The 25,154-nt window shown below is 41.0% G+C and overlaps 1 long non-coding RNA gene across 3 annotated transcripts; it reads left to right on the forward strand.

The window, feature by feature from the left end:
• The first annotated feature begins 59 nt into the window (after positions 1-59).
• LOC134512243 (uncharacterized) lies at positions 60-23,902 on the forward strand. Of its 3 annotated transcripts, none has more exons than XR_010070074.1 (5): positions 60-267; positions 2,423-2,548; positions 10,205-10,279; positions 16,405-16,570; positions 22,987-23,902. It is a non-coding gene; the product is annotated as an uncharacterized LOC134512243 (long non-coding RNA). The 3 variants fall into 3 exon arrangements; XR_010070073.1 differs by lacking the exon at positions 22,987-23,902 and adding an exon at positions 20,497-21,347; XR_010070075.1 differs by lacking the exon at positions 22,987-23,902 and adding an exon at positions 16,865-17,195.
• The last annotated feature ends 1,252 nt before the right edge of the window (positions 23,903-25,154 follow it).

Below are 25,154 nucleotides of genomic sequence, written 5' to 3' on the forward strand. Positions count from 1 at the left end.
CTCCGTCGCCCCCTCAGGGCACCGGGCGCCCTGAGGGGGCGACGGAGGCCGCGCCGCCGCTGGCCGCTGCCTCAGGGCCGGGGCCGCCGCCCGCCACCACCCCAGGGCCCGGAATGGCCGCCGCCACCCGCGGCCAATGGGCCTCAGCCGCTGAGCGGGGAACCAACCTGTGAGGGGCGTCGTGGGGGTTTAAGGAGCCTCTGTCTCCTCCAAACCCAAGCTCTTAGCGTTATACCTTGAGGGAAATTAGCCGTTTCTCGTAAATAAGTAAGTATTAATTAGAATGCTCAGGGTTATAACATGGTGTGATTTCGTGCTGTTTGGCCAGCTGTGCTTAGCAGGAGTAGTGGAAGCCTTTAGGTCGTGATAAGGGTTATTTTTCATAGCAATTTTCCCAGCAGCTGGTACGGTGCCACATTTAGTCTGTTAGTATGGGAAAGATGTTGATATTACACTGGTGTTTTGGTAGGGTTTTTCCCCGAGTCTGGGTCTCTTCAGTTCTCCCATGTTCTGCCAGGGGCACAAGGGAGTGTAGAAGATACGGAGGCGCCAACCCTTGGCTGAAACTGCAAATTAATGAGATAAGAGCCTGCCTGGACACAGGAAAAGAATCCAAGTAGATGTTAGAAGACCCCAGACCAAAAGCCACCATTGGACTAAAAGACACATGGACAGCACATGAAGACCACATGAGGAGCGGGTGTAGAGATCTCAAGGGTATAATTGCACAGGGATTTCTTTGTTCAGGGTCCTTTTCTTTGGAGGCACCCAGCCCGGGCTGTCCTTGCTGCTGTACCTTCTAATTAAATTATTTTTTTTTATAATATCTACACCTGAGACTCTGCTGCAGGAAACCTAGGGTCGAGCCTGAAGAAGGAGGAAGCGCACCCAAGTAAGCGTGTGCACGTGCGACACCATGATGGTGTGTGAATGCTCGGGCAGCAGCTTCTCCTTTAACAGTTATCCATTATTAAGGTACCGACAAGCCCACAGGACTTCTTCACAATAACCAAAGGCATCCCCAGCCCGTGTCAGCCTCCAGCATTGTACCAGGATAACGGAAACAAGGTTTTGGTTGTCTTGCCTGTTTTCCAGGCCTTTGCCTTGTGGTCTTGCGGTGTTGCAACATCCATTTTTTGTTTTAGTACACTTTATCTGCATATAACATTTGTTTGGGTTTTTTTAATTAGTTGGCAGGCATTGTGTTTGAACCACACAGAATGGTTATTTTTTAAAATACACATTTAGGATGCAGTTTACCTCTTGAAGGAACAGAGGATTTTTTAAAACTGGATTTTAAGTGTTATGACACAGGGTCTGAACGCCTCCCTGGTGCATACGCCATCCTAGGGGTTGATCCAGGTTTTGTTTTTTCAAAAAGTGTTAGATTTTGTAATTAGACTGCAAAGAACCTAAATAACCACAAGCACAGGGGACTCATTTTATCATATGCCTAGTGCATTTAATACTAAGGTAAGCGACTTCTGGAGGGACTCAAAATTTATTGCTATACATCTAGCTCTTTTAATACCAAAAGTAGGAGACTTCTGGAGGGGCGATGTTTGTCCAAGTGGTTTCTTCAAGAGAGGCTCTGCTGCCACCTTGGAGGGAGGCAAGCAGAAAGTTTTAACTTCTCCCTGCTCCCTTCTCTGCACGGAGAAGTTGAAACTTTAAATAGAAAAGCAGTGTTTTCTCTCTGGTTCCACTGCTGCAGAGTTAACACATGGTATAAATGCAAGGATCTCATGATCAACAGAGGGGCCTTACCTACATTATGCGTTCAGTACTGTGGATATTTACATATAGTATCTACTGTAAAGAGGGAAAAGAAAATGAGCACAGGAATAGAGAAAGTAAGTCATAAAAGCCTGGATATATGATGTTATTATTTTCACCCTGTTGGAGAAATAGTGGAGATAGATGGGTGGTGGCTACTATTTTCAGTTAAATGTGGTTTTGCCATGCAGCTAGTATATCCTGCCCCTTGAGGCAAGAGATTTTTTTTACAGTTCTGTAACTCTTTCTTCCAATGCTTACTCCTGATGCAGAGACACTAAGGCTTTGATGATACTCAGAACTGTACTTAACTTCCCAGGCATTTTATTGAAAAAATGGTGTCTCCTGCGACTCTTCAGGGGCAACGTGGCGGTCAGTAATAGATTTTACTTCCAGAGAACTGTAACCGTGGAGTTCATAAAAGTGTTCAAAGATGATGTTAAAATTTTCTTAATAAATAGTTTTTTTCAATAAAAATGTATTCTTCCACACAGAAATGCGGGGCATGCGATGGGACTGCAAAACGCCTGAAAAAACACCATCTGAAAAATAAGGGAAAAACAAGCTTTCCAGATGCCAGTCCTTTAATCTGATGTATTTCTGATTCTTTTTGTTATGTATTACATTTCATTTTATATTCACACAGCTTGATTGCACCAGACTACAAAGGCAGAGCAAAGAAGGATCACTGGTACCTGGCAAAACAAGGAGGCTTCATATCTTTCCCACCAACGCAGCCTAGGGCAACCACGCTGTACGCCTATTGCAAAAGGTGATTGCATTTGGATTATTCTTGGGGTGTTTTGACAGCACTCAAAAAATTGCAGGTGTTTTCAGACACTGAAGGAGAGAGGTTTTTTTTATCAAAAAGGGGCTGTCAGTCTGTCATGCCAGCCTCTAAAGGATTTCCTACAGACAGGACCCTGTGCCAGGGTGGGTCTCTGATGAAATGAATGACAATGAACGGGGAGTTTCTTAACACAGGCTTTCGGTATTTGCTGTACAGGAATGTCAACTGTCCAGAGAGGTACAAGGGCATTATTTAAGTAGGCACGTTACAATACTGTTACAAAAATAAAGTTGTTACTTGTATGTCAAGATAGAGATCAGGGTTTAGCAGACTGTGAATTCTTTTGTGGGCAGCAGCTGTGGCTCATGCCTTTCCAAGCCTTTAAAACTGCATTGAACAAATTGGAATAAGAATGTTTTCAGAGAGACTATTCTGCAGTGACGGGAAATGAACTAGATAACCTAATAGGTTTTTTCCATAATTCTCTGTTGGAACTTTTATTTTGTGAAAAAAGTGAAATGGAAGCCATTGGCTAAACTGACACTTTAATTAATCAGACTGTTTATTTAACTCGATTCAGCAGGTGGTGTAGAGTAACTTTCATTAGTCCCTGACACTCCAGCAGAGCTTGTGAATCTGCTGAAATGCATATTTTTCACAATGTTCTGAAAAATGCAAAAGTTTCCCCTTATTTTCTTGTTTTCTTGCTGATAGGTTAATTTCCTCCTAACATGATTTATTTTATGAGTGACCAAACTATTAAAGCTGGTTTATACACCCGCTGACAAAAGTAGGAGGAAATTGTTTAAACTACTATGTGGAAAATTTGGCAATGATGTTTAGCCCTAAAAGCTACAAAAATATTTATGAAGAAATCAGCAAAAATGTGCCAACCACATTTAACAGAATTTCTACAAGGTCTTGGAAGGACTGCAGAGCTGAGAGACAAGTCTTTTTGTGGTGATTGGCAGGAAATTTTAGGCAGCCCCCATCCTATATAAATATTTGGTGCCTGTTTAATAATTATGCTTTTATGTGGTGAAGTAAGAGAATATTATTCATGAAGGAACTTTCTATTACAGGAGTAACGTGGTTTCTCTGCCCAGTGTAAAGGTAAATATTGTTAGCTAAGGCAAAACCAAGATTTAAAAGTTGGTAAATTTTTGATACAATAAATTCCAACTATGTACAGCTTGTGTTTTACCAGTTAAGCACTATATTTAGACAGGTCCAAATTTCTAGGAAATGTGCAGACAAATAGCTCCAGGGAAGCATGGGCAAGCTACTTGTCTTCTGCCTTACATTTCTGAAAAAGGCAGGGCTCCTCTGTTCCTGCTAGCCCAGCAGGGTCTGATCCTGCGATTGTCTGTGTGCTGGCAAATGGAGGAATCCACAGAGAATGCAAGATGATGCTCGCTTACAAATCATAGCATCATAGAATCATTTAAGTTGGAAAAGGCTCTTAAGATCGTCGAGTCCAACCATTAACCTAAGACTGCCAAGTCCACCACTAAACCATATCCCTAAGCACTGCATCTACACATCTTTTAAATACCTCCAGGGATGGCGACTCAACCACTTCCCTGGGCAGCCTGTTCCAATGTTTGATAACCCTTTTGGTGAAGAAATTTTTCCTAATATCCAATCTAAACCTCGCCTGACACAATTTGAGGCCGTTTCCTCTTGTCCTATCACCTGTTACTTGGGAGAAGAAGCCAGCCCCCACTGTGCTACACCCTCCTTTCAGGTAGTTGTAGAGAGCGATAAGGTCTCCCCTCAGCCTCCTTTTCTCCAGGCTGAACAACCCCAGCTCCCTCAGCCGCTCCTCATAAGACTTGTTCTCCAGACTCCTCACCAGCTTCATTGTCCTTCTCTGGACGGTTCAGCACCTCAATGTCTTACCTGTAGCGAGGAGCCCAAAACTGGACACACTGTTTGAGGTGGGGCCTCACCAGTGTTGAGTACAGGGGGATGATTACTTCCCTAGTCCTGCTGGCCACACTATTCCTGATACAAGCCAGGATGCTGCTGGCCTTGGCCACCTGGGCACACTGCTGGCTCATATTCAGCTGGCTGTCAACCAACACCCCCAGGTTCTTTCCTGCCAGGCAGCTCTCCAGCCTCTCTTCCCCAATCCTGTAGCGCTGCATGGGGTTGTTGTGACCCAAGTGCAGGACCCGGCACTTGGCCTTGTTGAACCTCATACCATTGGCTTTGGCCCATCAATCCAGCCTGTCCAGGTCCCTCTGTAGAACCATCCTACCCTCAAGCAGATCGACACTCCCACCCAACTTGGTGTCATCTGCAAACATACCGAGGGTGCACTCGATCCCCTTGTGCAGATCATTGATAACGATATTAAAGAGAACTGTCCCCAATACCGAGCCCTGGGGAACACCACTTGTGACCAGCCGCCAACTGGATTTTAATTCCATTCACCACCAACTCCATCACCAAAAGGGGCCTTGAAATATATTGGCCACTGCTATCTGCAGTCAAAAATACGAATGCAATATTATCACTTATTGAAATTGTGCAAAAATCTGTCACTTATCAATAAAAGAAATTAAAATAACCATGGGAAGTTGTAGGACATCAAGCACAAACAGAGGATCTTTCTGACCATCATCATTTACAGCTTTGTAAAATCATATGCATTACTATATTGATAAACACTTTTAAATTATTTCAGGACAATTTTTGGCTTAGGACTCTATTGCTTTTGGTTGGGGTAGAATTAAATTTCTTCATAGTAGCTTCTATGGGGCTTTGTTTTGGATTTGTGCTGAAAACAGTGTTGATAACACACTGGCATTTTAGTTATTGCTGAGCAGTGCTTACACAGTGTCAAGGCCTTTTCTGGTCCTCATTTTGTTCATCTTAAGTTATTCCACGTTTTTAACGTTCAGGAGGCAGACAGGCCCATTGTGTGGTTTAAACAAAGCTGAGGATCATGGCAGACAGTCACTGAAGTAAGCTCCCCCTGAACACTATGCCTGAAAGGGATAGTATGTTTTTTAGATATATAAACATGGGGTTATCAAATACAAGATGAGAAATTACACTTTCTTTCATTGTAAATGCTTTTAGAATATTGTATTCAACTACAGTGTCCTCAGTCTCAGATAAACTGCACAGAGTTCAAAAACACTATTGGGAGAATTATTGGAGGTTTGGAAAAATGCTTCTTAGTAAGAGACTCCAAAGATCAATTTATTCTCTTTATTAACTGGAAGACCGTGGGTTTAATATAAACATAGTCTCTAAGTAACTTACTTTATAAAACATTTTTAGCACACAATAAAATTATACGTAACAGTCAGTCACACCCATCAGTGTATATTGATGTATGGCAAGTCTTGAGGCTGAAATGAGGCAGACTCAGACTACTGTACAAAATTTTAGCAGCGAAAATAATTAACAACTGGAACAACTTTCTAAAGGTTTTTTTCTAAAAGATGGGATCTGCTTCATATAATAATTAAGTGAAGTCTTAGCTTAGACCAGCTCTTAGCTCTTCTTTTAACTTTGAAGAGCTGAAAGTAGGTGTTTACTGTAATTCCTCCCACATTTATAATATACGGATGCACAGCACTTCTACGAATGAGTCCTGGAGTTTTTCACACTAAACACGATGGAAAACTTTGTCCCCTGTCCTCCAATATTTGTGTTCCATTTGAAAAAGAGAAAAGATCAGTACATCATTTGAGTTCAAAAAAATTATTTTGTTAATAAATTGGGTAAGGTGACAGGGCTGAACTGTTCCAGTCAGTCAACTGCATTAAAACATATCAGGGGAAAGTTATGAAAGAAGAGAAATATTCCAAAAGAGAGCAGGGAATGTCAAAGAAAAGCAGTATATAGAGCTTACGTTTATTGGGCCCATTTAGCTGTTTTCTATTATATGTTTCTCAGGAAAAGGACTAGGTGGTCTAAAATTGTCTTTGGGGATTTCCGCTGTACAGAGGGTCTCCCGCATCAGTGTAAAGCTGAGACTGTCAGCAGCGGGCACCTGAACGTACTTCCAGGTTTGTAACATTCATTTTGGGGTATACAGAAATACCGAGCATGAGTTTGAGTGGCTGACCTGCTGTGAGGACCGAGCAGCTCCTGCACAGCTCTGAATTCCGGTGAACATACAGCTGCTGTAAAGCACCTTTGCCCAGAACCTTCATCTGGCCCCTGAGCACTGGGATAGCGTATCACGCAAAGGATATTGTACCATTAACTTTCCTTTGAAGCATGGAAAAAAGATAAAGTTCTCAAAGCATTACGAAGCAGTTGGATTAAGACCTTGGACACATTCACCAGTTTGCGGTGTAAAATGGATGAAATCACATAGAGTGACCCCATCTTGATAATTTTTTGCTGTGACTGAAGCAGCTGTTCCCTTATGCTATATAAAACATTTCCATCAGCATTAACCGCGTTGCCCCTTGATCCTGTTTACCTCTAGTGAATGAAGATAATTAGTGATTAGAAGTCTCAGAAGATAAGAGTTAAATACCACCGAAAGGGCAGCCCAAGCAGTTGTTCAGCTTGTCTACACATTCAGTGAAAGGGGTGATAAACAAGAGCTTTGTCACCCCTCACCAGAGGTTTTCAGCCAGATTTACATCACAGATTTCTCTGTCCTTGTTTTTCCTCTTCATCGATTGCTTTCTTTCCTTACTTTTTCACATTCTACTCTATGAGTCTTCCACTGATGTTATCCTGTTAACTTACTCCGCCTGGCTGTTCCCTATCTATTACTTTAAATGGGCATATGGCTGCTTTTTGGAGGCTTCCACCACTCCACTGTTGCTCCTTGCTGGTCACCTGTTTTTCCAGTTTAAGTCATTCTTACTAACCCTGCTGAAGTTCAGCTCTGGAGCCCTCAGCACAAGAAGGACATGGACCTGTTTTAACGGGTCCAGAGAAAGGCCATGAAGATGATCCGAGGGCTGGAGCACCTCTCCTATGATGAAAGGCTGAGAGAGTTGGGGTTGTTCAGCCTGGAGAAGAGAAGGCTCCGGGGAGACCTTATAGTGGCTGCCCAGTACCTGAAGGGGGCCTATAAGAAAGCTGGGGAGGGGCTGTTTGCAAGGGCATGTAGCAACAGGATGAGGGGCAGTGGTTTTAAACTAGAGCAGGGCAGGTTTAGATTAGACATTAGGATGAAGTTCTTTACGATGAGGGTGGTGAGACACTGGCCCTGGTTGCCCAGAGAGGTGGTGAGGCCCCATCCCTGAAGACATTCAAGGCCAGGCTGGATGGGGCTCTGGGCAACCTGATCTAGTTGAAGATGTCCCTGCTGACTGCAGGGGAGTTGGACTAGATGACCTTTAAAGGTCCCTTCCAACCCAACACATTCTATGACTCTATAGAGTCCTCCAGCTCCAAAATTCAACCCTTTTTCCTTTCTTCAGCAAGAACCAAGCACATCCTTAATCAACCTGTCTTCCACTCTAACAGGAAAATTGTTTGGTCAGTCCTGCCTTCCTTCTCTTCAACATACATGTTTTAGATTTAGGCCTCTAGAGAGCCCACGCGTAGGTCTCAAGTTCGTACCTTATATCCAAGTCTACAACCGTTCAGTATCCAAATGCCTTCCCCAGGATTTCAGCGCTGGTCAGTCCCTCTTTAGATAACACTCCCTTTCAGGCCAATAGTACTCGCGCTTCGTCTGGACAGGAGTGAAGACAGATGGGTTCTCTTAAGCCATGCCACAAACTCCCATATCATGGCGTGTTTTCCTTAGAGGAACAGTGGCTTTTCCTTGCTTTGCTTTGTGAAATTGCTGTTAGAGTGTCATAGCAGCAATTGCAGAGAACGTGGAGCAAAACAAAGACTAAAATGAAATAATGTCCAGGTCTAAAAGGTTATTCTACCGATGCCTAGCACAGATAGATTCATGTAGAAACTGGTACACCTCCTTAGCTCCTACAAGTGCAACAGTGTAATACGACATCTTTCTGTCCAGTAAATCTTTAGGAAAAATTGCTGCCGCGTTTTCCTTTCTACATTCCTTTAATTCTTTGCCTTTCCTGTAATTCTTCTACACCTCTTTTCACCCCTGAAATCATAGTAGATATGATAATTGATTTTCTTCTCATGGGGATGGGTATGTAGTTGTAAATCCTTCTCGCCCATTCCTTGTGGTTTGTTGGGAAAGCATGCTGTGACTTCATCTTCCCGTAGTTTCCTTCAGTAACCATGTCAGGCTAAATACCTCGTGTTGAGGTCCCCAGTACCAGATTTTCAATCTCCATTTACTCATTTATTGATAAATAAGTTGCTATTTGAAGCTGCCTTGTTATACAAAAGCAAATATGATTATACACCATGATAATGGGACAGGCCCTCTCTATAATTGTAGAATTTCATAGCCTTGGCTCATTTTAAAAATTCCATTTTAGAAGTCACATGATATATTTAGTTCTGTGAATACAAATTAGGATGCCAGTCAATTAACTGGTTCTATCACATAGATAGTTTTCAAGAAGGAAAAAAGCAGGTGTGAACTGCCAAAAAAATCCAACGCTTCATTGTAAAATTATTTGTATCCTTATTGTCTGGAAGCCTGAGAGTCTTCTAAACCAGCGAACAAACTCTTTTCTCAGCAGGGTCACGTGCATATGTCCCCTCAAATTAAAAAAACAAATCAATAATCAGAATAGATTAGAATCCACATTTAGAACTTTCCCGACGAATAGCTGTTGTGCAGATTTAACTGATGGATTAATTCATTAGGAGAGTGGCAATGAATTTTCAATTACTAGCTATTTAAATTTCAGTATATTTGCACTGTCCCAGCGAGATCTTCAAAAGTTCTACTGCATACAAGATGCTTCATTTATTTCATTGTTTATAGAGGATATATAAATCTATTTAAAATAGAGAGATGTACAATAACAGGAAGGTGAAAAGGAAGGAGGAGCAGGAATGGATGGTGAGTAAGATCCTGATGATAATTTACACTAATATTTCATTCATCAATGGAAAGAAAAGGCTACAGGCAGTTAATAACAACTCCATGGATATAGTCATGTCCCAAGTGTGCAAATGACTGTCAAATGCTAAATCCACCATCACACCAAATGGTGTTTTTAACACATTATGTTTTTATGTTATGCTGGTTTTGTTTTTAATTAACCACAATTTCTATATGGATGAATGAAAATTTAAAAATTGAAAGTCTTGATCCCTCTTTCCCTTAGCAATAAGAAAATAAATTAATTTCCTGTGAATAAGACTTACAAGGTAGAGAGCTTTTTTAGTAAAGTGGCCACTGACAGAAAAGAATTTGAATATGCATGTTATGCCTGTGTGACTGTTCCCTGTGCAGATAAAGTAATGATGTGTAACTCCAGGCGAATGGTTTTAGAGTTGTGTTCAGCCCGCTATCAAATTGGGCTATGAGAGGAGGCAGCTAGAGACTGTGCAAAGAGAAAATCCTTCACCTCCAGAAAACCAGATGCAAATGTCAAATAAAGCAGTAATGACCAAAAGTCACTGCTTTGCAGTGGCTGGACCAGTATCACAGCTGGAGCTCGTTCCTGAACAACCTTAACAGATTGTTAAGAAACAATTTTAATTGTCAGAAGTATCTGTATGGATACAAGGCAGAGACTGATGCGCTGCTTCACTGTTACTTAGGGTTCGCTGTCGGCAATCCCTGGGCGGGCTCTGCTCTACCAGTCCTGTGAAGAAAGCAGGATTACCAGGAGCGAGGTATGAAGTCTTGCCTTGGCACTAAATTCAAAATGACCCAATGAAGCTGATATCCAGCTGCTATGGGAAAGCTGTAACTATTGCCCTTATTTTGTAATATTAGCATGTGTTCTGCAAAAGTTAGTATCCATTATGTTTTAGTATTTTAGGTGATAATTGTAGTAATTATTAATATATTTTCTAAATAAACAAAAGAAAGAACTTGGTTTCATTCCCAAAACTCGGATACACCGGCCTTATCCAGGAGGCCTGGACAAGCAGCCGACAGATAGAATTCAGCTCCTAAACTCACGGGCAGGGGCAGAAAACTGGCAATATTCATTGTAGCAAAATATGAGGTTTTGGGCAGCGTGTCTTAGCTCCATTCCCTGTGTTCTCTCGAGGTCCACTCTCACCCTTTATTTTCTCCCTGTGCTGTTGCTGAGACCACTGCCATAAAGCAAAATGCAGAGCGTGAAGCCTGTCCTCTGCAAGCTATTTAAGAAAATGCTTTGAGCTAAAGAAGTGTCAGAACAAGGGAAGACACTCAGCAGAATGGTTATCAAAATTACGTGTGAGAAAGCTGGAAAACAGAATGAACATTATGAGTCCAGACTGAAGCCAAACTTCACAGAATGGTCGGGGTTGGAAGGGACCTCTGGAGATCATCTAGTCCAACCCCCCTGCCAGAGCAGCGTCACCTAGAGCAGGTTACACAGGAACGCGTCCAGGCGGGTTTGGAATGTCTCCAGAGATGGAGACTCCACCACCTCTCTGGGCAGCCTGTTCCAGTGCTCTGCCACCCTCAAAGGAAAGAAGTTCCTCCTCATGTTTAGGTGGAACTTCCTATGCTCAAGTTTGTGCCCATTACCTCTTGTCCTGTCACTGGGCACCACTGGAAAGAGCCTGGCCCCATCCTCCTGACACCCACCCTTTAAGTATTTATAAGCATTTATAAGATCCCCCCTCAGCCATCTTTTTTCCAGACTGAAGAGACCCAAATCCCTCAGCCTTTCCTCATAAGAGAGATGTTCCAGTCCCCTAATCACCTTGGTAGCCCTTTGCTGCACCCTCTCCAGCAGTTTCCTGTCCTTCTTGAACCAGGCAACAAGGCTCGTCATATGGAGAGCAGGTTATTCCATACCTATCTCTTGTGGGGTTTCTTATATTCATCCAAAGGTCAGATCTCGATTACTGTCAAAGATGAGATTTGTGAACTAGAGGGGCAAGAGGCTGCATGAACAATGTCAAAGCCAATGCTTCTGCTCTCGCGCATCCTGAGCTATTTGTTTGGAAGATGTTAGAGTGGATGCACAAGCAAATAGCCCTGTGTAACAAAGGAGAATGTTTGCTGCCAGCGGTCTGTATCTCACCTGTGAAATCCAAGGATTTACCTTACTCTTAAACTGCTTATATTTCTTTCGAATTTTTCAGCACCTTGATAACCTGTGGGAGAATGTAGTGCTGAATAACGTGACCCATGTTCTCTCAGACAGAGAATTGCAACTGTTTGGGGTGGCTGAATTGTTCATTGCTTTGGTTTTTTTTAAAGAAAAAAAATGGCAGATCGGCCTTGAGTCTATTTATTACCTAAGCAATAGGCCATTTTTGTACTCTTGTTTTTCTCTTTTGCTCTCAGTCTACAGCAAAAACCCTTTGAATTAATTTATTTCCAAATATGGGCTGAATAAATATACAGAATATGTATGTGGGCATAAAAGGTGCTACAACATCTGAAAACATGTTTATTGATTTATTGACCTGTTTTCCTCAGGTACTTTTATGCCATACAGGAATTCTTTCCAAGAAGTTTCTTCTTTCTAAGAAGATTTTTCTGTTAAAAGAAATAACAGATGGGGAGAGAATAAATTGCCTTTACAGGACTTTATGTGTTACATAGATATTTGTATTTGGTCAACAAACAGACGGTTTGAGCCAAACTTTTAGGTGCCTGAAGGTAAATAGGCTCAGTGGAGCTATGACACTTCTACCACCCGATGTAATACTCCATAACCATTCAGTTTATAGCATTGCTTTAACAGGAAAGTGAACACAAAAATGAAATAGAAAGTTTATATTTCTATTTTTGTTTGTTTGTTTTATTCCACTGCCTTTTTATATGCTTGCACAACTACAAGAGATAAAGATCTTCTGTTCAGAAAACTTTGCCCCCAACAACGCTCCGCAGCATTTAAGACTGCTTGGCCATAGCAAGGACAGCCAGAGTCTGTCCTGCCTGATTCCTTTACAACTATGTAATCCAAGAAACTATCGATTTTCTTTTATTACTGTGTTTCAGTATTGCCCAGACCTCAGTGATCTCTGCCGGGCACTATAGGTCATCTGTTCTGTGCATTCCAGCTTTGTGCTGCCTCTTGGAAGTTCGCCTCTTCCTCCCTTGAAGCCAACGTGACCTGGATCAACAACATAAACTTTTACCATTTTGACTCTTGTCGACTTTCTGTCAGGCTCCTTAGCCTGGCTGAGCTGTAGTTTCGCTCCTGGGCTTTACTGCCTCAACTTCAGATTTCCATGGACTATAGAGAGCAGAGTGACCAGTTCAGATTTAGACATCTAACTTTTTACGTATCTGTGGTGGCATCTACAATGTAGGTGTCTGTGTGTAGGTGTCTGGGCTCCCGGTATAGACAGGAAAGGATGCAGACACCTCTGGAGGGCAACTCACCTGACTGACCTTCGAGGCCCGTCTGATGATGAGCTTAACCACCCTCTCCCCATGCCTGGTTATCAGCACGGACTGTAAAGGGACCTGGGAGTGACTATGACTTAAATGCTTCATTTCCAGATGCACACACTTCAGCAGATGAGTGAGTCTTACTCGAAGCCACCTTTAAAGCACAGATACACTACCTTTTCCTCAGATTCTACTTCACTTCTACTTACTGTGCTTTTTCTACTGCAATCCCCGTGTAGGATTTTAAACCTAGTCAGCAGAGGGCTTCCTCTGCAGCAGGAAAGAAACCTGCAGGACGCGGGCTCAGTTCATGGGATTTCAGCTGCTCTACCCATTTGTGCAGAACAAGGGATCCTGTGCCTCATACCGGGCACGTGGCAGAAGGTAAATCCCACAATCCAGACTAACTTCATCCATGTTTATCTTGTTCTTTTACACGCTTCACTCTCAAATTAATCCAGAACATAAACTTGTCTTGTCAGTACAAATTCTTATCTGAAGAACAACAGACTTTTTTTTCTGAAAACTACGTATTTTAGCCAGAAAACATATTAATAGGTCTTTGTATATGAACTGTAACTGAGGGACAAACAACAACTTTTCTGGAAGTTGCTAGTCATGATGCACCATAGGAGCTATTTGCTGATAGCAAGCTGCTCTATTGCCACTAACAAATGTGATTTTTAAGTGGTTTACAAAATTATTCCTGTGGAGGGTTTGAAAGCACATTGTGCTCGACAAAAATAGATGGTAATGCAGACTCGATGTTAAGGACCCAAGGCTAATGTTCATCTGTAGACATATTAGGGAGATGGTGTTCTCCAGAGAAGCAGCTTCCAAACTGGAGATCGCAATGCCACTTAGAAAAGCAAGTGGAATCATGAGCAGAAGTTTTGCTCTCTGTGTGACTATAAACAAACTAAATGATCAGTAACATAGCAATGGTAATACCAGTCATCGCAACACAATTTTTCCAGATTTCTCTCTCCCATATGCGAGCTAATTATCTGGTTATATAAAGATCCAATTCTTGCATATGTATGACAAAAAAGGGCAATGTCTGTTCACTTCTGTTCATTGTGTATATCACCTCTTCCTTTTTCCAATTCTATAAGCCTACTATGCTCTCTTTTAAAAACATATTTCACAAGGCACAGATACCAGTGAACTTGAGATTTGAGACTTCATTTTTGAACATGTGGCGCATAACCCGTAAAATCAGGATATGAGAGGAAATTTTTCAGAAGCAGCAATCTGAAGTCTAGTAATGAACTAGGAACATTTTTTTAGTAAATTGGCAGCGTATATCAGACCCCACAAAATGCATGTGAAGAGTTTCAGAACAGGAGAATATTGGATTCCCAACGGTAGAAATTGCCTTCGGTTTTCCTCAGCAGTTAGTTGCAGTTGTTGCTTCCATGGCTGGATAATTTCATTACCACAGCATGGCTGGCCAGAGAGATCTATAAACACATCTAAAGGATTTGGCGGGTAGAATACAAGAAAAGCAAATTGTTAACACATCTAGAGACCAGGAATAGCTTCAGAGAATCAGCATCAAAATAATTCTATAGTTTTTTCATAGAATCACAGAATCACAGAATGGCAGGGGTTGTAAGGGACCTCTGGAGATCATCTAGTCCAACCCCCTGCCAGAGCAGGGTCATCTAGAGCCGGTTACACAGGAACGCGTCCAGGTGGGTTTGGAATGTCTCCAGAGACGGAGACTCCACCACCTCTCTGGGCAGCCTGTTCCAGTGCTCTGCCACCCTCAAAGTAAAGAAGTTCCTCCTCATGTTTAGGTGGAACTTCCTATGCTGAAGTTTGTGTCTGTTACCTCTTGTCCTGTCCCCAGGCACCACCGATTTTATTCAGATCCAGTCTCTGTCAGCCATTTCCCTCTTACCTACAGCTCTTGCTTAGGTTCAATACATGAAAGACACTGGACACTTTTAAATGAGCCTACAGTCTGCACCTAAATCCTCTGATTTGCTTAGAAAGTTGTACTGCTTCCTCTTTACAAAACATCTTTTAGGTTGTGTTCTTTTTTATTATTCTTTGGGAGTCTGGGGCTTGTAAAGTACATTCTGTTAATATTTTCAAGGCTTTTACCATAGTCATAATGACTAGAAATTTACCTAAAAAGCCAAAAATAGAGACTGTCCTGTAAACTTTAAACTTACAGTTTACTGTAAGTTGATACAGTATTACAGTCTACTGTAATTACAGTCTACAGATTACAGTCTACTGTATCAAGAGAATCATATTAAAGCTATTAGTGTTTGCCAAGACAAGAGTTTTACTATATGGTAGGGAGACGTTGAAACTGCTGGCACACAACTTTTCGGTTTGCTTAGTGTTCCTGGCCTCGTCAGCCTCAAATGACATTAGGGGGATCCTCGACACCCCTGAAGACCTGAAAGCAACTGAGACACCAGAAAGTTCGGGTTGTGTGTACTCTAGTTTGAAGGTCAGGGGTACTTACAGAGTAACCTGATAGTTCATGTGCCAATTTTGACTTTTCAACTCTGTTTGTAAATATTTTTTATAATCAAATGAGTAAATTAAGGTTTCTAGAAGTGTTTTGAACAAACTGTGCTAAATTTCCAAACTGTCTAGATAATTAAACTTTCCATCTTATTGGATTTCTGAATGCATTTGATCTTAAATGCAGATCTAAGACTTACACACTGAAATTAACCTTCTACCACATGTACTGCTAAGTGTTTGGTAAAAACAAGATCAAAGGCTTAATTTTTTTATTATGATACGGTCCCTTTAAACCACCTTGACAGTGTAAAACATCTATACAATTGAGGGAAATGAAGTCTACACCCTTTAAAAGCCCTATTACTCTGCTATTGTTCAACTAAAGGATCTTATTATAAAAGAAAATTTAAGGGCCAAGAATCTAATTAAGAAAAAATGAAATCTTCATTAGCGCTTAAGAGAGCTCTATGCAACTATAACACAACCAGCCAGGATCATCTAGAAATTTGCATATTCTCACATAAAATATGAAATTATGTATAAAATATGTTACAGAACTTGTTTTGAACTGCACTTGCATATGCACTTTACTTCTTGGCATGTTCTCTCTTGTCTTGGAAGATCTGACTGAAACGTCTCTTTTTTCCGTCCCCTTTTCAGCAAATCGTCAGGAAGGGAATTGCTCAATAGCAGATGTAGCAACCAAAGAAAAATTACAGCCTGTGTAGGTTCCTTCATAATCATAAAATTAAAGAAAAAAACTTGGCTCAGGATATAAAAAGATATTCTATAAGGATCCAATTACATAGAATTACAAAATTAATACCAAATAGGTAAAATTCTATGGGTAGGAATACAGGAGAACATACATATTCATGAGATTGTAATGCATAATCATCTGTAAGAATTAAATTACCAGCACTATTTTTTAATTTGTCTTCCTGGTTCAAAATATGCACAGAAGTATGATTGCTGCAGCTGCTGCAAACACCGCGAGGGAATAAGGCCCTGACTCGGAGAGCTTTGTGCCAGAGAAGTCTGGCATTGACTATCCTATCCATAACCTTGATACCGAAACCATTATGAAACACCAGTGATAAGAATACACAGCAACCAAGGATTCACAGGTAAATTTTCCTCTTGCTGCTCTGATAACACATTTATATAGCACTTTATACTTCTAAAGAGGTAAACATCAGTAAACAAATTCTCTGTAGAAGGAGGTGCTTCCCTTTTATTTTACAAGCAATGAAAACACTAAAAGTGAGTCACTGATTTAAGACCTGCCCAGTCTCATGCACCACATGTGAGACTTACTCATTTGATTCCCTCTTCATCGTCCTCTGCTGTGGCACTTCTAGGTCAGGTGCTTGCTGTACGGGTGCATCGACTCTCTCCTGTTTTCTGGTCCCACACGCCAGGTGCTGTGATCCATTTCCCAGCCGCACCTTAGATCTCTTTACCAGCTGCAGCTTCTGTGTGGGGACAGGTGAGCCTCTCTGCTCCGCAGCCATGGGCCATTACTCAGCCGTGCCTGATGCCAGGGAGCCCTTCCAGCAGCCGAAGCCCTCAGCTGTAGATTTGCATCATGATTAATGACACAGGCTTACCTCGTGGTGTGATGTGACACACAGGTGTACAGCCCAGATGCGTACCTGCTGGATAGACGGCATGCAGTCACACATCCCATCACGTCATCAAACATTGGGCATTCCTGTACAGGATCAGAAGAAATGTTAGACGTACCTTAGCTGGAGAGTCTACCATAATATGAAAAGCTCAAGCCAGGTTCAAAGGTATTTCAGCTAATCCTGCTTTTAAAGCCATTGACATCCCACTGCATGTTCCAAGCAGCCTAAATTAGCTTTAAAGCCTTCTAAAAATGGCTTTAAAAGATTCAGTAAAAACGTCCAAGCCACCTAAAACTTTGTCTACACAATAGCTCCAACCGAGTTTAAAATTGAGAAAGCATCTCCCCAGTGTGCAGTGAGTTTTTAAACACTATGAGTAGCAATTACATCTGCCCTGAAGTCTCAGCTTTGCCATAGTCCTACACAGAGTCCGCTAGAGGCGACCACCTCTCCATAGTAACAAATAGAGATGTTAACAAACACACCATATCATGTTTTGGGTAGATTTCAATATATTCCCATTTATTTAGGTGTGCTTGAAACGATGTATCAATATAAACTATTTATGTTAACAACAAATATTGATGCACTACACACGTCTCCTTTTATCCATTTATATATTTACCAATTAAAATACTATCTAGGACAATGATCAAGTACCATAAAGTCTTCTCTAACATCCTTTGAGAGGGCCAGATTTGTTCAGCCTTGCAGAAGTTGTCTGTGCACGCTAAATATGGTCTCGTTAGCAATGTGAACTCCACCTCTTTGCTGAAATAGCCCCTCTCAGCTGGTTACTCAGAATCCTGTAGCAAATTTAGATCCAAAGCCCATCTCCAGGCAGCCATCCAACTAAACTCAGCAGGGCTTTCCTCAAAACCGTGGCAGGGTTAAAGCACACACAGCTCCTTCTGGAGGCAGGTTAAGGGCAGCTCTCACAAGCAGAGCCTAGCAAGAAAAAGCAGAGTGTTGGGGGAAAGGGTGACAGAGAGGACTTTCATTCCTTTTTAGGCTTGTTGTGGTTTCCATTGTGGCGCGTATACAAAATCAATCCCAAACGAGATTAGGACCGATGCAGGCAAAGGAGGAGCAGCTTCTGTAAGTGTTCTTCAATACAGGAAAATCACAATGCTAAAAACTGACAGCCCTCTCCAAAGAAAATGCTTATTTACAGACAACGCAAATAAAGCGGTACATCGTACCATACAGTAACACTCACAGCCAGGCCTTCTGCTGAAAGAAAGTTTGGAAATTGCCCTCTTCTTTTCACCATTTACTTTAAAGATCTCTTTATCTGACATTTATTTTGCCTGTGATAAAAATGAGGGAGATTTTGGAAAGAAAGAACATGTGCTCTTTACTCTTAATAGAGATTTTCCGCTGGGTTATTTTTGCACAGTCATGTGATGGGGATTTGTAGACCACAAAGCTCTGAAGATCATTTCCTCCACAGATGTTGGAGAAGTCTACGTTATTTTATAGGGAGCAAGTGCTTCTGCATACTGATACTGACATTTCACTACAGCTACAGAATCACAAGCTGGGATACAATGAACTGTCTGTAAAATTTTGTTTCCAAACTGGCTGGTCTCTGTGTTCCTCTTTAATTTCAAATTAAAGCTACGTTTGACCACTAAAACACCTAGCTCTTCATGCAATCATTCAAACTAGCAAACTTGAAAGTTTGCATTACTTGATAAACTTGCAAAAATAAGTCATTTAAATAAAAAATGAGTCACATGAATTTAAAAACTTGTTTCTAGATCCCAAGAGAATTATCATACCAAATTAGGCTGTACCAGTTAGATACTTGATTATCTTGTCCAGTGTCTGATTGTCATCAGTGAGAAAGATATTAAGCAACAACATGAAAAGGAGAGATATCTTCTTAACCGTGTGCCATTAATAGTTTCCTCATCTCCTGAAACATAAAGGTTCATATCCATTTTCCATATTTATATCCATGTCCGAATCGTCATCCTCATAAATATTTAGCTCTTTCCAGATGAGTTGTTTCATTCAGTGCCATCCAGTGGCAAAAATATATTAATATACTGTAATATAATATAATATAATATAATATAATATAATATAATATAATATAATATAATATAATATAATATAATATAATATAATATAATATAATGTAATGTAATATAATATAATATAATATAATATAATATAATATAATATAATATAATATAATATTTACTGATATTCACTTTTCTTTGACCGTATCCCAATTTCATCTGTTCCTGCTATATAACTCTATTGTGCATGTGTAAACAATAGAGAAACTCTTTTTTTGAAAGCCTCTGAAGTCCATGAATGAAGACAATTTTCTCTCTATGACGCATAATAAGATTCTTTCGCTGACTGGCTTCGTGCGACTGCTTAGACGCAGTGCAGTAGTGATTGAACTCAGCATCTCTCTTAACATACCTGTCCCCTCACTTCTTTCATCTGTGACTAATGGTGTCACTGTTCTTCCTGCCACCCACACTTTCTAAACTGAGTGTCATTTGTTTATTCCTTTTTTTGGAACACTTCCTTTTCACCATCATTGTCATTAATACCGAATTTCTCATTCTCACCTTCACAGCCCTGCAGGATGCCCCATTAGCTTCCTTTTTCCCTCCTTCCTACATTCACTAACTATCCCAATTATTTTTGTGGTTTCATTCTCACAATTCAAGTCTCAGTATTGAATAGAAGAAACTCCTCCACCAGCACACCAGGGCCTTTCTCTGATGACCGCTCCACTCAGACTTCTGCCCTGCGGCATCAAGAGAAACAGCTGGATGTAGAAATACCTTTTGGCTTGCATGCATGGTCAGCCAGACACGCAGTAATATATAAAGTGATGGTTTATGTGCCTACAAATATTTTAGGAAAATCACCCTTGAATTATTTTGATGTTGTGCTTGACATTTCGTGTTATTTTTGCTAGTATTGGAGGAGGGAGAATGGTGAGGGGGAGTGAAACCTACTGTCAATATTTTTCCTGTGAAGATTTGTGGCATCTTTACCATTAACTGTCTTCAAACACTCTTAATTTTGAGATAATCACTTCACTGTGCATAGTGTGCTGAAAGGAATAGTATACCTTTATGCAGATTTGATCAATTGTTATGAAACTCAGAAGCTTGGGTTTTGTACTGTGTGGTGGATTCAAAGTTGCTATTCTCCAGATTTCCTTGCACTGGAAAAATTGGACTGTTGGTGCCAAAATTTTTTGTGGACTTTCATCAGAATCAGAAAGATCCCATTAAAATGCATTTGTTCAAACTTAGTTTGTGATGTTACAGAAGGATTCATTAGCACATCAGCTGAATTCAAACCAAAAAGAGGAATTTTGGTTATATGTGGAAATTAGACTTTTAAGTTTTACCTTATTTTAAGTTTTACCTATTTGCTTTTAGGATACCCCTGTGGGGAAAGAAGAAACCAGTTTTCTCAGCCTTTGCTGTGGACATTTGGTTTTACAGATTCTAAATTGGTGAAACGTGCTCCTGCCTGTTTACTGACAGAAATATCCCATACTAAATCAGTTCGCTCCAAATCTCTTCTATTATCTGCCATGAAGCTCCAGTGTCTAAAGCAGTGATCTAGTATTAGCAGCTCAAATGGTTTAAAAGCAATCTGAAGAATTTATTCTTTCTACTTAAAGTGGTTTTCTACTTATTTCTGGGAAAGCGACAGAGTAACTTGAATATGTTACCTTAGAGAGGATAATATCTGTGGCACAGGTGAAGCTGCCAGGTGATACTCTGCAGCTGCGGTTACCCGTGGTGAGTTAAGGTTAGCCGCATTAAGTTATGATGGAGAAGGACCAACCTTCTCCATTCAGTCATCTCAGGAGGCTGAGGCTGTTGCATACAGCTACTTCTGGGCTGATCCTGGGTGGGCACCGGAGAAAGAGGAACAAGGAGGGTAACAGCCTGAGGTCTTTCAGACCCCAATCTAAGCCTGCAGTAGCTAAGTCAAAGAAGAAGCTGGGCAAGGACTAAGATGATGCAGAAGCTTGTGTGGGGCTTATCTAAAGGTGACCAGTGCAGACAGGTCACTCCCGTCTTCAGAAGCCATCTAACAGGCTGGTGTAGACGCAGCTAATGACACACCTCTCAGATGTGTTTCTGTCCTCAGCCTGCAATGCCCAAACATTCCGTGCAGCTGCAGAGCACTGTGCCTATGCCACGCATCCGTTAGCAGCCGGAGACATCAGCTTGCAGGCTCAGAGCCCAGCCACTTTGAAGCCGCTGCCCACGTTCCTCTGCCTTTGTTGTATTTAACAGCAAATAAAGCCTCAGAAGGAGTGTGGTTTTCTCTCATGTCAACAATCCACAGCCATCACAGTTTTTGCAACACCTGATGAGTTAATGAAGATGATGGGTGAGAGGCATCATTCAGATCTGTGCACAGCCATTACGCTGGCCTGGAGAAGGGAGGAGGGCTCCGGGGGCTCACATCCATCAAGTGACATTAAAACCATGCCACACCAGGAAGTATCAAAGCTGCTGCTGCAACCCTCTCGTCCTTCCCCAGGAGAACACCTTGCCGAGAAATACACGCCAGCCTGGAACTGGCTCCAGCAGACAAAACAAGTGGTAGGACTGTAAGGAGACATTAACACAAAATCCTGCCCCAGTGAATTCAGTTGCAAAATTCTCATTACTTGCAGGGACTGAGATGTTAGGCCTTGCACTCAGCTATGGGAGTGTGTCTTCTTAAAGTGATTGTTTGAGGCTCAGCAATCCCTTTCAATAGCCCATTAGGAGATAAACGAATCCTAAAAACCTGCTGGTTCCCACCTCTTGCCGTAACTGCTTGCTTAAGCTGGTCTTCCTGCTTCACGTAAGTGAAGATTTAAGAGGATGGTAAAAAGCAGCTAATAGCTAAGGAAGGTTTTCTTTCTCTGGTTGCAGTTCAGCTTATTTCATTACCTTATTTATCATTTTTAATGATGTCTAAGCACACGTGGAAGCGGGAAACATTTAGGGAACAGCACATTGGTCCTTGCTCTAACCACCTTTCTGTGTACATGGCAGCAGAGGTGATAATGTGTCCCAGAATGGAAACTTAATGGAGTTATCTGGTGGAATATTACTTTCAGGGACAGAGAAGTGAAAACAAGAGGTTTCATATGGCTAATTGCTTAAATAATGTGAAAACTAGATGAGTTTGAAAACAGCCTGAATGAGAAATTGTGCAGAGGCAAGGAGCGCAAATGACTCACTTTGCTTCACTAACATAACAGTGAAAAGCTGCCAGGTATTTGGTGCCAGAAAATAACAGCGAACGTATTAAACTTTGTAGTAGCGGCTGGTTAGTGGCAAAACCAGCTCTGTGCAACACAACATTTACTGTTACATTCTGAATTCTTGCTCTCAAGGTGTTTGGCTGGAGAGAACAAATTCATACTTACGATGTGCAGATGCTTGCTGTACGTAACTATATAAAGCAGACACCTTTCTGGGAAATGAAGGGTGAAATATCTCTCCACATAAATCACTGGGATTTTTTCTTTCAGCTTCCATGAAGCAATCCAAAGACATTAAGAGATGAAGAAAATTAGCATAATCAGCTCATGTTGTTTAATCCCCCTATTCCAACCCAAGAACATTCTCTATGTTTCACTGGTTAACGCTTTTATCCAGGCCAGGTTTATATGATCTGTAATTTCCCTGTTCCACTGACCATTACAACTGTTAGATAGTTCACAATATGCATGCTGGATTTTACAGAAAGATGCACTACACACAATATATCTTTTAAAAGTATAGTTGTATTAAGTATAATGGAGAAAGGAGAGCACAGAACAATATGGGAGCTACAAAAGAAAATGCTTTCAAATCTGATTATTTTATACAGCTAAAATACACATATATTTTTGATTTGTTCTTTTAAAAAAGCTGCTAAGATTTGATAGTGACTGGAGTGACAACCAGGATGGAGGTCAGTGATGGATGACTAGCTGAAGAACACAACAGGAGAAGGAGGGCTTGTAGAAGGAGATTTATCAGAACACTAAGGAATCTCTTGAAAGCTGTAATGTTTCCATCAGACAACATGAGACTGAAAGCTCAGGACTACCACAGGTAAGAAAATCAGGCACATGTTTATGTCTTGCTTAAGTAATGCTTGGCACCTGCCACTATAATGCTTAAGTCACTGTGATCAGAGACAAAGTCCTCTCGGACCTCATTTCAAATACAAGAGCTGTAAATCCTATCCCTCAGTTCAGTCAATGGCTTAACTCCCGTCACTAAGGTGAAATCACCCATGGGAGGCTTCCATCTGAAATGAACGGGACATGCGCTCTTTGCAGACCATGCAGTACATGCCACGGTATTACTGGAACAGAAATTTGATACAAATTACTGTTATTAATGAAATGCTTGGTGTTACAGTAGAAGAAAACCACTTAAATGGCAGTTATTCTTATTTTCTCTTAAAAGTTGGAGAAAAACATTTAGATTTAGACGCCTCTTCTTGATTTCATGTCGTTAAACAGAAATAATGCCAATTCTGTAGAAACTTTCCCCATTTGCCATGAACTCAGTTAGTTTCTTTAATTCCACTGAGCTCTACAATATGAAGATAGTAGATAATATGGCCTTAAGGACAAATGTTATTCCATTATATAAAATCTGGATGTTATTCCAATACACAAAAACTGAAAGAGGAAAAGCTAAAAACAGTGTATTATGCCGGTTGTTGTGCTAAAAATCTTGACAGACATGGAATATTGATTAAATTTAGCAGCATAACTTGGCAGGAACAAGAATGGGTGGTTCAAAATGGCTCTAAGAACTCTGAACAAGGATGAAACAATACCAACACTGTAGCTGGTCCCTGTACAACAGGCTTTGGGCAACGGCTACAATTATTTTGTACTTTCTAGAAATTAATTTGGCTTTGGAATATGCAAAGTTCACACACACACACATACCCCTATGAATCATTTTTCAGTGGCACATGTATAATTATTACAGATGTTACCTTGCAAAACAAGAAGAAAAACATTCCAGTCATGACAGTTTCTATTTTTAAACTGGCTTCTGAAAAAAAAAAGCAAGCAAACAAACAAAGTACTACAAAAATCTGCAGCAAAGAGAGACAATAATAATGGGATGGGCCACTCAGTCCTTTATAGTCAGATGCATTACTCTGAGGTCTAATGTATCCACGCTCTTTCCATAGCTTTCTTCCCCTCCTCCCACAATCACCCGCAGGGTTAAGAGAGTGAGCCCATCGCACCATATAACACTTTTTTTTTGTTTCCTGTGAAAAGCCTAACCAAAAGAGATTATAGGGGGGTTACAGGGTTGGGTTTTTTTAAATTTCAATATTTTGCTTTTGTTAAAAAGTCTAATTTTGTCTCCAAAAAAAAAAAATCCTTCCAGTTTGTGGAATTTTTTTTTGTGGAAATGCTTTAGCTTTTACTGTTTCAGATGCTGATGGATATTTTATTATAAATAATTAAAGTACAGACAAGCCACATATTATTCTTCCCTTTATGACTACTATATGGGTTTTTCAACTCTATATACGTGGTTGCCAGGAACAAAAAAAGATAATGAGGAAGTTATTGAAGCTGTTAGCATTGATAGTAACAATCTTTATCGTATGTGAACTACACATTTTTGGGACATAGATGATGAAAAACAGTGTAATCAAGTTTTCAAGGCATGTCCATTACTGCTTGATGAGGTGGATCTGTCCCTACTTCTTGTACATAATCCCATCCTCTTCCTCAGGCCAGCAGTTGCAATCATGTGTCCAAGTGACAATCCAAATCAGAGAACTAATCTAGGGGAAAAAATGATGCTCAATCCGTAGTCTGGCTCGCTGTACGGCCACGTGAGCTCCATGCTGTGATAAAGGGAGGCCACTGAACTGTGTTGCCAGGAGACAAAAGAAGGGACCACCCATTTCACCAGCAGCACAGAACTCCATCAGTTCAAACTGATCAAGAAAGTGCACCCGGATGGGCTGATCCAAATACTGTGAAAGCCAGTGTGAGCATTCCATAGCATCTGTTTGGAAGGATTTCAGAGATGGTTGACCATGCTTCAGA

Source organism: Chroicocephalus ridibundus, chromosome 2 (assembly GCF_963924245.1).
Source record: "Chroicocephalus ridibundus chromosome 2, bChrRid1.1, whole genome shotgun sequence".
Classification (NCBI taxonomy): domain Eukaryota; kingdom Metazoa; phylum Chordata; class Aves; order Charadriiformes; family Laridae; genus Chroicocephalus; species Chroicocephalus ridibundus.